The sequence below is a fragment of the Mesoplodon densirostris genome, chromosome 14, assembly GCF_025265405.1.
Source record: "Mesoplodon densirostris isolate mMesDen1 chromosome 14, mMesDen1 primary haplotype, whole genome shotgun sequence".
NCBI lineage: Eukaryota > Metazoa > Chordata > Mammalia > Artiodactyla > Ziphiidae > Mesoplodon > Mesoplodon densirostris.
The window spans coordinates 51289386-51304571 of NC_082674.1; the positions used below are offsets into that span (position 1 = coordinate 51289386).

General features: G+C 38.2%; 1 long non-coding RNA gene across 1 annotated transcript in view; it reads right to left on the reverse strand.

The window, feature by feature from the left end:
• Positions 1–5861: 5861 nt before the first annotated feature.
• The window catches only part of LOC132501525 (uncharacterized), a 123361-nt gene continuing 114036 nt past the window's right edge, over positions 5862–15186 (reverse strand). The window contains exon 3 of the long non-coding RNA XR_009534259.1: positions 5862–5919. This is a non-coding gene — a long non-coding RNA (uncharacterized LOC132501525). The remainder of the gene's footprint in view (positions 5920–15186) is intronic.

Here is a 15186-nt window from a genome sequence, read left to right on the forward strand (position 1 = left end):
AGGATATAGAAGAACTCAACAACACAATCAACCAACAAAATCTAATTAATATACAATACTTAACAACAGTAGAACACACATTTTTAAGTACCCATAGAACATTCACCAAACAGACCATATCCTTGGCCATAAAACAAACCTCAACAACTTTAAAAAAGTTTAAATCAGACAGAGAGTATTCTTTGACCATAATGAAATCAAACTAGACATCAGTAACAGAAAGAGAAGAAGAAAATGTCCAAACACTTAGAAATTAAACAACACACTTCTAAATAATACAGGGGTAAAATATAAAGTCTCAAGAGAAATGAAAAACACATACAGTTGAATGAAAATGAAAATATAACATATCAAAATGTGTAGAATTTAGCTAAAGCAATGCTGAAATCAGGAAATTTCTAAAACTAAATGCTATATTGGAAAAAAGAAAAGGTCTCAAATCAATAATCTAAGTTCCTACCTCAAGAAATCAGAAAGAGTAGAGTGAAAAAAATAAATCTAACGTACACAGACGACAAAAAATAATAAAGATAATAACAGAAATAAGTGAAATTTAAAACAGGAAATAATGGAGAAAATTAATGAATTAAAGAGCTAGAGCTTTAAAAAATTAATAAAATTGATAACTGTTTAGCAAGACTACCACAGATAAAAGAGAAAATGATTTAGCAATATCAGGAATGAAATAGGGACTATCACTACATATTCTGCAGCTACTAAAAGGATGACAAAGGAGTACTTCAAATTTATATTCATAAATTTGACAATAGAAAAAAAGGGACAAATTACTTAAAAACCACAAATTACCAAACTCAACCAAGAGAAAATAGACAACTTTTGTTGTCCTGTGGTCATTAAAGAAATTTAATTTATAATTAAAAACTCCCAAAAAAGAAATTTTCAGTTCTAGATAGTTTCACTGAAGAATTCAATCAAACTTTTAAAGATTTAACACCAATTTTACAAAATCTTTTCCAGAAAATAGAAGAGAAGGGAACATGTCCCAACTTCTTTTAAGAGGCTAGTATTACCCTGATACCAAAAACAAAGACAGTACAAAAAAAGAAAATCACCAATATTTCACAATATATCACTGAGACACAAAAATCCCCAGCAAAATATTAACAAACCTAATCCAAAAATATATAAAAAGAACTATGCAACTTAGGCAAGTAGGATTTATTCCAGGTATACAAGTCTAGTTCAACATGTTTAAAAATGATCAGTGTAATCTACCATGCCCATAAGCTAAAGAAGGAAAATCACATAATCGTGTAAACTGAGAGAGGAAAACATTTAACACCATCCGACACTCATTCAAAATAAAAAATCTCAGCAAACTAGGAACAGAAAGAGCTACCCCAAATTGAGAAAGAGCATTTACCAAAAAATCTACAGGTAACATCGTACTGAACGGTTTTTATGAATGCTTTCCCTCTAAGATCAGGAGATCCTCTCACTATTTTCATTTGACCTAGTACTGAAAGTTCTAGCCAGTGCAGTAAGGCAGAAAGAAAGAGAAAGTCATGGGGTAGGGAGGGAAGAAAGAAAGAAAGAGAGAAAGAGAGAAAGAAAGAGAGGGAGGGAGGGAGGGGGGGGGAAGGAAGGAAGGAAGAAGGAAAAAGAAAGGAAGAGAGGGGGAGGGGAAGAAAGAGGGACAAAAGGCATACAGACTGGAAAGTAAAATATAAAACTGTCCCAATTTGCAAATGACATGATTGTCTAAGTACAAAATCCCAAGGAATCTACCAAAAAATCAAAAAGCAAAACTCATAGAGCTAATAAGTAACTACAGCAAGGTCTCAGAATACAAGATCAAAACACAAAGACCAATTGCATTTCTATATTCTAACAATGAACATGTGGAAACTGGGATTTAAAACAGTACTATTTACAATCACTCCAAAGAAAATTAAATACTTAGGTATAAACTTACAAAACATGTACAGGATCTATACACTGAAAATACAAAATCAAATATCTAAATAAACAGAGAGATATACCATGTTCATGCATTAGAAAACTCAACATAACAAACATGTCAAGATTTACCTATAGGTTTCATACAATTTCTATAAAAATCCTAGCAAGGTATTTTGTAGACATACACAAGCTTATTCCAAAACTTATATAAAAAGACACAGGCCTTAGAATAGCTCAAATAATTTTAAAAAATAAGAATAAACTGGGAAGAATCACTTTACCCAATATTAAGTCTTACTATTTAGCTAGTGATCAAGAGAGTGTGATATTGGTGGATAGGTAGACACATAAGTCAGTGGAACAGAACAGATAACCCAGAATAGACCCACACAAATATGACCAAATGATTTTTGATGAAGGTGTAAAAACAATTCAATGGAAAGATAGCCTTTTCAACAAATAATGTTGGAGCAACTGTACATTCATAAGAAAAAAAATTGAACCTAAATCTAAACTGCACATCTTCTACTACATTTAACATAAAATGGATTTTGGACTTAAATGTAAAATGTAAAACTATAAAACTTTCAGAAAAAAATAAGAGAAAGTCTATGGGATCTCAGGCTAGACTTGACACCAAAACATGATAGATCATGGAGAAAAATTGAAATTGGACCTCATCAAAATAAAAATAATTTTTGCTCTGCAAAAGACTCAGTTAAGAGGAAACTCTGTTAAGTTACAGCCTGGGGGGAAACATTTGCAAGCCTTTAATCTGACAAAGGACTAGTATTTAGAATATACATAGAACACTCAAAACAGCAAAAATATAAACAATGCAATTAGAGCAGGAGACAGGAGAGTGAGACCAGAGAGAGATATGAGTCAAGAATGACTCTCAGGGACTTCCTGGTGGCACAGTGGTTAAGAATCAGCCTGCCAATGCAGGGGACACGGGTTCGAGCCCTGGTCTGGGAAGGTCCCACATGCCAAGGAGCAGCTAAGCCCGTGTACCACAACTACTGAGCCTGCACTCTAGAGCCCGTGTGCCACAACTACTGAGCCTGCGTGCCACAACTACTGAGCCCATGCACCTAGAGCCAGTGCTCCGCAACAAGAGAAGACACCAAAATGAGAAACCCCTGCACCACAACTAGGAGTAACCCCTGATTGCTGCAACTCGAGAAATCCCACGCGCAGCAACGAAGACCCAACGCAGCAAAAAATAAATTAATTAATTAATTGAAAAGAAAAAAAGAATGACTCTCAAGTTTCTATCTTAGGTGAATAGGGATTACCAGCTGATAAGGGATAAGAAGGATAATAAACTATTTTTTTAATTAGTTTCTGCTTTATAACAAAGTGAATCAGTCATACATATACATCTGTTCCCACATGCCTTCCCTCATGCATCTCCCTCCCTCCCACCCTCCCCATCCCAACCCTCCAGGCAGTCACAAAGCACCGAGCTGATCTCCCTGTGCTATGCGGCTGCTTCCCACTATCTATCTACCTTACGTTTGGTAGTGTATATATGTCCATGCCTCTCTTTCGCTTTGTCACAGCTTACCCTTCCCCCTCCCCATATCCTCAAGTCCATTCTCAAGTAGGTCTGTGTCTTTATTCCCGTTTTACCCCTAGGTTCTTCATGACATTTTTTTTTAATTCCATATATATGTGTTAGCATACGGTATTTGTCTTTCTCTTTCTGACTTACTTCACTCTGTATGACAGACTCTAGGTCTATCCACCTCATTATAAATAGCTCAGTTTCGTTTCTTTTTATGGCTGAGTAATATTCCATTGTATATATGTGCCACATCTTCTTGATCCATTCATCCGATGATGGACACTTAGGTTGTTTCCATGTCCGGGCTATTGTGAATAGAGCTGCAATGAACATTTTGGTACATGTCTCTTTTTGAATTATGGTTTTCTCAGGGTATATGCCTAGTAGTGGGATTGCTGGATCATATGGTAGTTCTATTTTTAGTTTTTTAAGGAACCTCCATACTGTTCTCCATAGTGGCTGTACCAATTCACATTCCCACCAGCAGTGCAAGAGTGTTCCCTTTTCTCCACACCCTCTCCAGCATTTATTGTTTCTAGATTTCTTGATGATGGCCATTCTGACTGGTGTGAGATGATATCTCATTGTAGTTTTGATTTGCATTTCTCTAATGATTAATGATGTTGAGCATTCTTTCATGTGTTTGTTGGCAGTCCGTATATCTTCTTTGGAGAAATGCCTATTTAAGTCTTCTGCCCATTTTTGGGTTGGCTTGTTTGTTTTTTTGCTATTGAGCTGCATGAGCTGCTTATAAATTTTGGAGATTAATCCTTTGTCAGTTGCTTCATTTGCAAATATTTTCTCCCATTCTGAGGGTTGTCTTTTGGTCTTGTTTATGGTTTCCTTTGCTGTGCAAAAGCTTTGAAGTTTCATTAGGTTCCATTTGTTTATCTTTGTTTTTATTTCCATTTCTCTAGGAGGTGGGTCCAAAAGGATCTTGCTGTGATTTATGTCATAGAGTGTTCTGCCTATGTTTTCCTCTAAGAGTTTGATAGTTTCTGGCCTTACATTTAGGTCTTTAATCCATTTTGAGCTGGATAGTAAACTATTGACACACAACTTGGATGCATCTCCAGGGATTTTTGTGGGGTGTAACAGCACCATGTCAGCAATTTATGCTCAAGTGGTTCAAAGAAAAACTATTCTTTGCAGTATTCTTGAAAGCCTGAAATTATTTCAAAGAGAAAAAGAGTAACTGGCAAAGCTTAAAGTCTAATTGTACATGAGAGAGGCAGGAGTCAAGAATGACTCCCAAGTTTCTAGCTTAGGTGATAAGGGTTACCAGGTGAGACCAAGAATATAAGGTACAGTAATAAGAATATAAGGTAGAGATTCCCTTTTAATATTGCATTTTAATTTATCAAGGTTATTTTGACAAATTCTTGTACTTTCAGCTAAATTCTAAAAGTTGCCTGTGGTCAGATAATTTGGTACCAGAAATCCTGAGTCTCATTCCTGGCTCTAAATTAACACAGAGCACTTAATTTCTTCAATGCTTGCTTTTTCATTTACAAAGTGAGACTAATAACTCTAGTCTGCAAAGTACTTTCCTCAGGAGAGAGTCATAATTTGAGTGCAATTAACTGCTTGTAATTTTTCAAACATAAAATTCTACTTGATGTTCACCTAATAGTATTCAAAACACTATGTCCTAAACTGTTTCCTAAAAGTGATTATTTTTTTAAACCATCAATTCATTTTGAGGTAATTTTATGACATGGAGATTAAATTAGAACTAACTCATATAAAAATAATATCCTTTAACATTAGCCATAACAACAGTTGGACATTATCTTTTTTTTTTTTTTTGCATTACGTGGGCCTCTCACTGTTGTGGCCTCTCCCGTTGCGGAGCACGGGCTCCAGACGTGCAGGCTCAGCGGCCATGGCTCACGGGCCCAGCCGCTCCGTGGCATGTGGGATCTTCCCGGACCGGGGAACGAACCTGTGTCCCCTACATCGGCAGGGGGACTCGCAACCACTGCGCCACCAGGGAAGCCCGGACATTATCTTAATAGGAAGATTGTGTAACACAAGGAAGGTGGGGGAAGAGATAAAAACAGCAAAAAGTCAATTTCTACATAGAACTCCATGTTTCCATAATTATTGGTATCCACTCCTCCTATAAGTTTTCTCAGAAACCAGCAGACAGAGTTATATATAGTCCCAGCCATGAAACTAATGAACTCAATACAAAGAATACTGGTAGACATAATGAGAGATTCTACCTGGGGGTATTAGTGTCAGACTTTAATGCTGAAGGCCAGACTTGGGTACATACCTTAATCTCAATGGGACTGACGGAGCTATAGAGTGTTCAGGTAGACACTGGGTCCCAACAAGAAGCTTTTGTTTGCATATTGTCAAGCCCGCTCCTTCACCTCATCAGAGTGTCTTTCAGGTTGTTCTTGAGAAGACCAGGAAAGCTGAGGGAGAAAAAACAGTGCACATATTCATCATCTCTCCTCACAGAGAAACAATGATTTTTATAGTACAGTAATTGTTAAAATGTTATTCCTCCTTCCAATTTTAACGTGAGTTTTTAGTCTGAATACACTCATAAAATGATAATAGTCATAAATTCATGAAATATGCCTACAGTAGCAGAAATAGAAGAAACAAGTGCTTAGAACACACCTGAATAAGATTCTACAGTCCCTGTGCAGGATTTGAGGGGCCATAGGTCACAGAATCATTAATTTCAAAAAAAAATTATTATTGAAGTATAAGGTACATAGAAAAGTGCACAAATCCTAAATGCACAAATCGATAAATAATAAAAAGTGACCACATCTATGTAACCAACAATCTGGTCAGGAAATGGTAATCTATGAAAAAACTAAATAGTCAGAATAGTGGTTAATGTTGGGAGCTGTCATCTGGGAGGGGAACACACCGCTGGAACTTGAAAATGTTCTATATCTCAGTCTGGGTGATGGTTATCATAACTGTTTACATATGTAAAAATTATCCTGTACATTTTAGATTTGTGCATTTTCTCTACTTAACTTATAATTCAATAAAAAAATTTAAAAATTTAAGGATTGGTTTTGAACTGCATGTAAATGGAACTATACCACATGTGTTCTTTTGTATCTTGCTCAACAGTATGTTTGGGAAATTCATCCATGTAGTTGCATATGTTGCAGCTCATTCATTCTTATTGCCAACAGTGTTAAATTGTATGAGTATGCCACAGTTTATTTATCCATTCTACTTTTGACTGTATCCAATTTGAGGCTAATGTGAATAATATTTCTGTACATGCCTTTTGGTATATGTATGTACACATTTCTGCAGGGCATATATTTAGAAGTGAAATTGCTGGATCTTAGGGTATGTGTATATTCAGTTGGATATACTGGCAGTTATACAACATGGTCATTCCAATTTACCTCTCTACCATCAATGTATAAGAGTTCCCACTAGCTCCACATCCTCACCAATAATTGCTATGTGTCAGTCTTTGTAATCTTAGTCATTCTGGCAGGAGTGTACAGTACACTGTATTGTTGTTTTCATTTTAATTTCATTGATTTTGAATACTTTTTCATATATTAGTAGTCATTTTGTGAAATCTGTTCTAATCCTTTTCCCATTTTTTAAATAGCTTGTCTGTATTTGTCTTATTGATTTGAAAGAGTTCTTTATATATTCTGGATATATATCTTACAGCTTGCCTTTTCACTTTCTTAATGGTGTCTTTTGATGAACAGATGTTATTAATGTTGGTTTGGTCCAATGTATCAATCTTTTCCTTCATGGTTAACGCAACTTTGTGTCCTGTTTAAGAAATTCTTTTCATCATGATTATGAAGATTGTTTCCTATATTGCTTTTAGAAGCTTCATACATTCAAATCTGTAATTTCCTGGAGTTTAATTTTCTATATGATATGATGTAGAGGTCAGGTTTCATTTTTTTTTCCATTTGGATATCCAATTGTACCAGTACTATTTATTGAAAAGATCATCTTTCCCCACTGCTCTGAAGTGTCACTTTTGCCATAAATCAAATGTTTTTGTGTGTGTCTATTGCTGGTCACACTATTCTGTCCAATTGGTCTACAGACCTTAGTATCTGTCCTTGCACAATATTAAGCTGTCTTAATAACTGTAGATTTGTAATAAGTTTTACTCAGTAGCAAGTCCTTCTACTTTATTCTTCTTTTTAAAAATTGTCTTAACTATTTTTTGCTCTTTGCATTTCCTTATAAATTTCAAATTTGGCTTGTCAAAACCCACCAAAACAAGCAAACAGAAAGCTTGCTAAGATTTTTATTGAGGCTGCATGAATATTTAGATAAATTTAAGGAGAATTATATTCTAGTCCATGAATGTGTTGTTTTCCTCCATTTATACATTTGAGAGTAAATCGTAGCCATGATTTCATTTTACCTCTAAATATTTCAATCTGTATTTTGTAAAAACAATGATATTCTCTTATATAACCACAATACACATATCAAAATCAGGAAATGAACATTGATATAATACTATTCTCTAATCTGCCTGTATTATTTAAATTTCATTAATGCCTTCAATAACATCCCCTGAAGCAAAAGAGAAAATAAGTGATGTGGTGTTTTTGGTTTTTGGTTTTTGGTTTTTCTGGTCCAATGTCCAATCCAGAATCACATATTACATTTATATGTTATGTCTCTTCAGTCTTCCTTAATCTGGAACATTTCCTGAGTCTTTCTTTGTTTGGAAATGTTTAAGAATACAGGCCTGGGCCTCCCTGGTGGCGCAAGTGGTTGAGAGTCCGCCTGCCGATGCAGGGGATACGGGTTCGTGCCCCGGTCTGGGAGGATCCCATATGCCGCGGAGCGGCTGGGCCCGTGAGCCATGGCCGCTGGGCCTGCGCGTCCGGAGCCTGCGCGTCCGGAGCCTGTGCTCCACAACGGGGGAGGCCACAACAGTGAGAGGCCCGCATACCGCAAAAAAAAAAAAAAAAGAATACAGGCCAGTTATTTTTTGTACAACATCCCTGATTTGGTTTTGTCTGATATTTCCTCATGGTTGGATGTGGGGAAGAAAACATATGCATTTGGGGAAGAAAAAACCATGAAAGTAACTTTGTGCCTCTCTTTGTGCACCATATCAAGAGGTACATAATGTCCATTTTTCCCTTTGCTGGCAATGTTAATTTTGCCCACTTGGTTGAAGTAGTATCTGCCAGTCTTCTCAACTGTAAGGTTACCTATTTTCCCTATTTCATGTGTTTTGAGTTTTTTTGATGCTATTTTAATGCTATTTTTAAACTATCATTTTCTGATTGTTGATGGTATATAGAAATTTAGTTGATTATAGTAGATTAAACTTGTATCCATCAACCTCTCTAGGCTCTCACTTCTCTATAATTTGTAATGTTTTAACTCTTTAAATTCTTTTCATTCTAATAATTTATCGGTAGATTATTTATGAATTTTCTACATATACAAGTATGTCAGTTATATATAATGACAGTTTTTTCCTCCTATTACAAAGCCTTATACCTTTTATTTTGTTTCTTGCCTTTTGTACTGTCTAGGACAATATTAAATAGAAATGGTGATAGTGTATATCCTTCTCTTTTTCCCAATTTCAGGGGGAAAGGTTTTGATATTTTACTCTTTAATACAATATTTGCTATAGATATTTGGAGAATCACTTAACATGTTAGGGAAGATTCATTCTATCCATTGGCACTAGACCTTTTTTTTTTCAGTCATGAATATATGTAGCATTTTACCAAATGCCCTTTTTTCTCTATTAAGTTAACAATACTTTGCCTTTATTCTGTAAACATAGTTAATTACACTGATTAACATTTTAATATTAAACCAACCTTGCACTGCTGGAATAAACTCAACCTAGTTATACGCAATTGTTAAGGTATTTGCTAGGTTCTTATTTTAAGACTAAATTGCAGTTACCCCAAATGGCTAAAAAAAAAATCCCAAATATTATTTGGTTTAATTTATGCCCAGGTTATGGTCAATTTTGGTAAATGTTTTAGGCTCCCTTTCCCATATGCTACGGTTATGTAACAAATCACCAAAACTTAACGGCTTAGAACAGTAATAACCATTCTTATCTCTCATAGTGTGTGTGTCAAGAATTCCAGAGCAACTCAGCAGACTCAGTTCTGCTCAAGGTCTCTTATGAGGTTTAAGTCTGATTGATTGGGATTGGAGTTATCTCAAAAGCTTCTTCACTCAAATCCCTGGTGCCTAGGCTGGGGAGACTCCAACAACTGGATTTTGGAACACTTGGGGCTCCTCAAACATCCCCTCTAACTCTGTGTGGTTAGAGCACATCTCCAGCACAGCAGCTTTGGTGTGGTAGGACTTCTGATATAGCAGCTCAGGGTTCCCAAGGCATGTGTCCCAAGAGGCAGGCAGAGGGAAGCTGCTTTGCCTTTTATGATCTAGCCTTAGAAGTCACACAGCATCATTCCACCAAACTACTGGTTACAAAAGCCCACTCAGTTTCAAGGGTTGGGAACATAGGCCCCATCTCTCAGTGGAGGAGTGGCAAGTCACATTGTAAGGAGAACATGTGATATATATTGGTGAGGCCATCTTTAGAAAATGTAACCTGCCAGAGCAGCATCCCACAAGCCCCATAGCTTGTGGGATCTTATCTCTACCCCCAATAGCATAGTGCCCATCTTCTCTTCATTGTCCTTCACTCACAGCCGCATGGTGAAGTCTCACAAGCTCGCTCTTAAGGCCCATCTCTCAGATATCCTCCCTAGAGTTTTGGAGGGTGAGGAAGGGCCCTAGTGGGCCTACAAAATGGGTATCACACATCACCCAGGCTAGAGGTCCTGAGAAATGCCATTATGCCCTTGGGACAACTGGACAGACCCCTGAATGCATCTTCATTTCAATGTCCCAAGATGAAATTCTTTCCTCAGTGCCTCAAACATCTCCTCAGTAAGGGCCTCCTCCCGACCAGGATTGTGTTAGGAGCTGGTAGGGTGGAGAGATGTGTCTGTAGACTTGTCAGACATGATCCAGAGGACATAGGGGACATTAAAGGATGTTAAGCCAAGAAGTATCATGATCAGGTTTGTACTTTAGAAAAATCATCACTATGTGAATGAGTAATGCAAGAGCAAAATTTTAAACCTTTAGAAAATAGCAGAAAAAATACAAGAGAAAAGTGAATGGGTGTCAGATTCAGTGCCAAAGACTTGAGAAAAAGTCAAAATGCAGAAAAAAGGAAGAGATTAAAGTGAGAATAAATAATCTATATGGAAAATAGTGGAGTTGAAATATGCAGCTAGTTTTCTTCTTGAATAGAACATATAGAAGAAAATATTCAAAGATAATAGAAGAAAGCATCACCTAATGTGAAGGAAAACTTAAATGCACAGATCATAAGGATTCAATAGAATTTCTGATTCAAGCTGATTGATGGATTTCACTCAAGAAGGATGCCACCAACAGTCAAGAATATCGGGAACTTTTTGCAAACTATAAAGCAGATGAAACAAGACCGATGGAAAAGCTGAGGACAAACAAATATGAGTGTTCTGAGCAGACCGAGGTGCCAAGATCAGTGGCAGTAAGAACTAGGAGTAAGATTAGCCTACAGAGTTTTGAGTTGGCAAAGTTTTTAACTAAGGGACTGTGGAACAGTTGAACCCACGTGCCCTTCAGAATACCTAGCCCCATATTTTTCCCTCAGGTCAAAATCTTCTAAACAAATCTCCAAATAAAAGAGAATACAGGGCTTCCCTGGTGGCGCAGTGATTGAGAGTCTGCCTGCCGATGCAGGGGACACGGGTTCGTGTGCTGGTCTGGGAGGATCCCACATGCCGTGGAGCGGCTGGGCCCGTGGGCCATGGCCGCTGAGCCTGCGCGTCCACGGCGGGAGAGGCCACGACGGTGGGAGGCCCATGTACCGCAAAAAAGAGAAAAAGAGAATACAAAAGAAACACAATATATTTTAAGATTTAGAAATAGGTAATTTCTGGATATCTCACCCATTTATTCATATATTCAGTAAAAATATATAGACACCTAATATATGCCAGACACCATTTTAAGCACTGGGCATGTAATATACCAAGAGAATATGTTATAAACATATATCCAAACAAAATATCATTAAATTAGTTAAAGCAAGTACATTAGAAATACATTGTATTAGACTTTAAAGCACCTTTTTCATAAATGGTCATGTTAAGTAAAAAAAATAAGATCAGAAATAATTTTAATAACAAAATCAATAGGTTTGATTTTTTCCTTAGTTTCTTTTGTATATATTTAAAAATATTTCTAATTTTTGTTACAGACAATTCATAAATGCATTATTTTTCAATTTCAAATAAAAGAATATAGAAAAAAAAGAAGAAAAATCATCGCTACGTTAAAGCAAAGTTATCCTTGTTCCTTACTGCCAAGAACAATTCTCAGTGGCACTGTGTGTACAAAATCTCCATTACAATGTATTAGACCCGAGGGAGATTTCTTTGATATGAAGCCTCTTTGAGAGAGAATCATCCAGCCCTTGCTTGTTTATATACACGCCAGGAAGCACACATTGAAGAAAACCTGCAATGGAATGGAGTTTGTTTTCCTCAGTTCAAAAGACAGAATTCAGAGCTATAGTAGCAACGACCTCCTCTTCAATTTTTTTTTTTTTTTTGCTGCGCTGCGTGTCTTGAGGGATCTCAGTTCCCCAAGCAGGGACTGAACCCAGGCCACGGTAGTGCAAGCCTGGAATCCTAACCAGTAGGCCACCAGGAAACTCCCCAACCTCCTCTTCTAAAGAATTTACCCCAAATTCAGTTCAGAGTTAATTTTCACCATCTCATCAGATAAAGGCTCATTTGATTCCTTAGCTATGAAAAAAATGAGTATAGCAACATCCTTTGTAAAATACTTGGGTTTGTTAAAAATGCCAGGGATGCATTCAGCAATGGAATCCTATGAAAAGTCATTACAAAGGTGTTATTTTCATAATCACCTTTTGTGGAATCCAAAGCGGCAGCAACAATTCCTGGTAGGACTGTCTTTTCCTGTACCATAACCGAGATTGAACGAGGAAACCGTATACCTGATTGATTCAGGAAATCAAAGTAATAAAACTGCCAGCAACAATGCGACCAAGCTATTAGAAGTCTGGTTGAAAATTTAAGCACCCTTTTACTCATTAATCTCCAACTGCTAAAGACAAACAAAAAGTAAAATTAACATGATTGTAAACTAAACACTTGTGTCCTGCGGCTACCGTGCTGGCCTGCTGAGAGGGCATGAGCTGATCAAAGCCAGCGAGTCCACAGAGAGAACTACCGGATTAGTGCTGCTTCGGGGAGGGCACAGCCGGGATCCATTACCCAGCCTGTTTCGGGAACAGGTGAATACCGTAATTAATCTTGGCTTCAGTTTGGAGGGAAACAGGGAACCTACCTGCCCTGTCCACTAAGTTTATATGTTAATCCCCCGAGCTCTGGGGAAAAGTTTTTAAATTGGTATAAAGACTTTTTCTGCCCTTCCGAATGTATAGAGAAGAAAGAGCTGGGATGGGTTGCTGAGATCCCTAACTTCAGGCAGTTAAGACGCCTCCCAGGAAAGCTGTTGATTGCTGCCTTGCTTGGTGTGACTCATCAAAGCGCCCAGAGCAACGGCTCTTCCAATGAAGCTAGCAGGATTTTAACGCAAGAAAATACTTGAAGATGCAGGGGGCCTCACCCCACAAACATAAACCAGGAAATTCAGATACTTGGAACTGGAGTTGCTCTCAGGGGCAAACTCATGTAATCAATGGGCTCTTCAATTGCTTAAAGCATGTCCAGGACTTTACATATTATTCTAGATAAAGAAAAATGAATAGGCACCTGCCTTGTCCCTCCTTCGCACCAAATTCATTTTTTAGGCAATTAATTGTACAAACAAAATATCTGCATCAGCAATAGAAATTTCACAGTAGAAACACTGAGGGCTTGCACTAAAATTCAGTGCTGAATGATCTGGGTAGCAAAATAAAACAGAAAGTAATCCTTTTTCTTTGAGGAGACAACAAATTATGGATGTAAGCAAAAGATGCTAGACGGTGCCCTCTGACACCCCTAACATGGAGTGGTAGAGACCACCCTGTCACAGAGAACTGAAGAAAAGCAGGTTGAGAGGCCTGTTAGGAATTGTAACACTTGGGTGCCCCTCCCTCTTTGACATCCTTGGTGACAGGCTGAGGCCCCAGTGAGGCACAAACTAGTCATCCAAGCATAAAACCTTAAAGAGTAAGGTCCTTTTCCCAGAGACACTACACACATTGATAAAAACGTGGCTTCGCTATGACTACCTCCCTCATTCCACTCTGTCATCCCCCACAATTCGATAACAAAATATTACTACATATCTGAAATGTCATTGTTGCCTGCTTCTTTTCCTTTTTATTTCATTCAGATCTGATGTCCTACTATTAAAATTTTGCTTGGGGACCTGTCTTAATTCAGGCTGTTATAACAAGATACCATAGATTTGGTGTCTTAAAGCACAGAAAATTTTTTCTCACTGTCCTGGAGGCTGGGAAATTCAAGATCGGGGTACCAGCAGATTTGGTGTCTGGTGAGGGCACTCTTACTAGCTTGCAGATGTCAATGTTCTCATTGTATCCTCATAAAGCAGAAAGCAAAGAGAGAAAGCAAGCTTCTTCCTGTTTCTTTTTCTAAGGGTACTAATCCCATCATGACGCCTCCACCCTAGTTCTAACCTTTGAATTGGAGAGTGAGGGGCACAAACAATCAGAACCTATATCAATTTCTGACAGTATCCAACTCCTATTTGTTCAAAGTCAACTAAGCAATATTGGACATGAATCCATGGAGAACAATTTCAACCATATATTTTATTTTTGTTGTTCACAGTAGGGAGGGAGTCCGTGCATGGTTGCCACCTATCATGCAACAGGGCTTGAGGTGAATTCCACATGGTCATTCAGCTTGAGTTAAGGAACACTCTTTAATGGGGAAACTTACAAGCCAAGGGTCAGGAAGAGAAGATGGCATGGTCTCAGGTCTTCCCATTATCCTAGAGAGAGGGGTGCTATGGCTAGGTGCTGTGTGTATTCCAGGAGAGGGACATGTCCCTTGAGATGATACTTTCTTGGAGTAAAATTGTGAGAGGGCAGCCTTGTCAGAATGTGGAAACAGAGACTAGAGCCAGCGTGACTGAGTTTAGGTGCCAGCTGCCCAATACCTGGGGATCTCAGAGGCCCTTAAGAAGTTGCAGCCCGGGACTTCCCTGGTGGCGCAGTGGTTAAGAATCCAACTGCCAATGCAGGAGACATGGGTTTGAGCCCTGGTCCAGGAAGAGCCCACATGCCATGGAGCCACTAAGCCCGTGTGCCACAACTACTGAGCCTGCGCTCTAGAGCCCAAGAGCCACAACTACTGAGCCCGCATGCCACAACTACTGAAGCCTGCATGCCACAACTACTGAAGCCCACATGCCTAGAGGACATGCTCCACAACAAGAGAAGCCACTGCAATGAGAAGCCCACGCACCACAATGAAGAGTAGCCCCCGCTTGCCGCAACTAGATAAAGCCCACATGCAGCAGTGAAGACCCAACACAGCCAAATAAATAAAATAGTTAAGGTTTTTTTTTTAAAAAAGAGGGACTTCCCTGGTGGCACAGTGGTTGAGAGTCCGCCTGCCGGTGCAGGGGACACGGGTTCGTGCCCTGGTCTGGGAAGA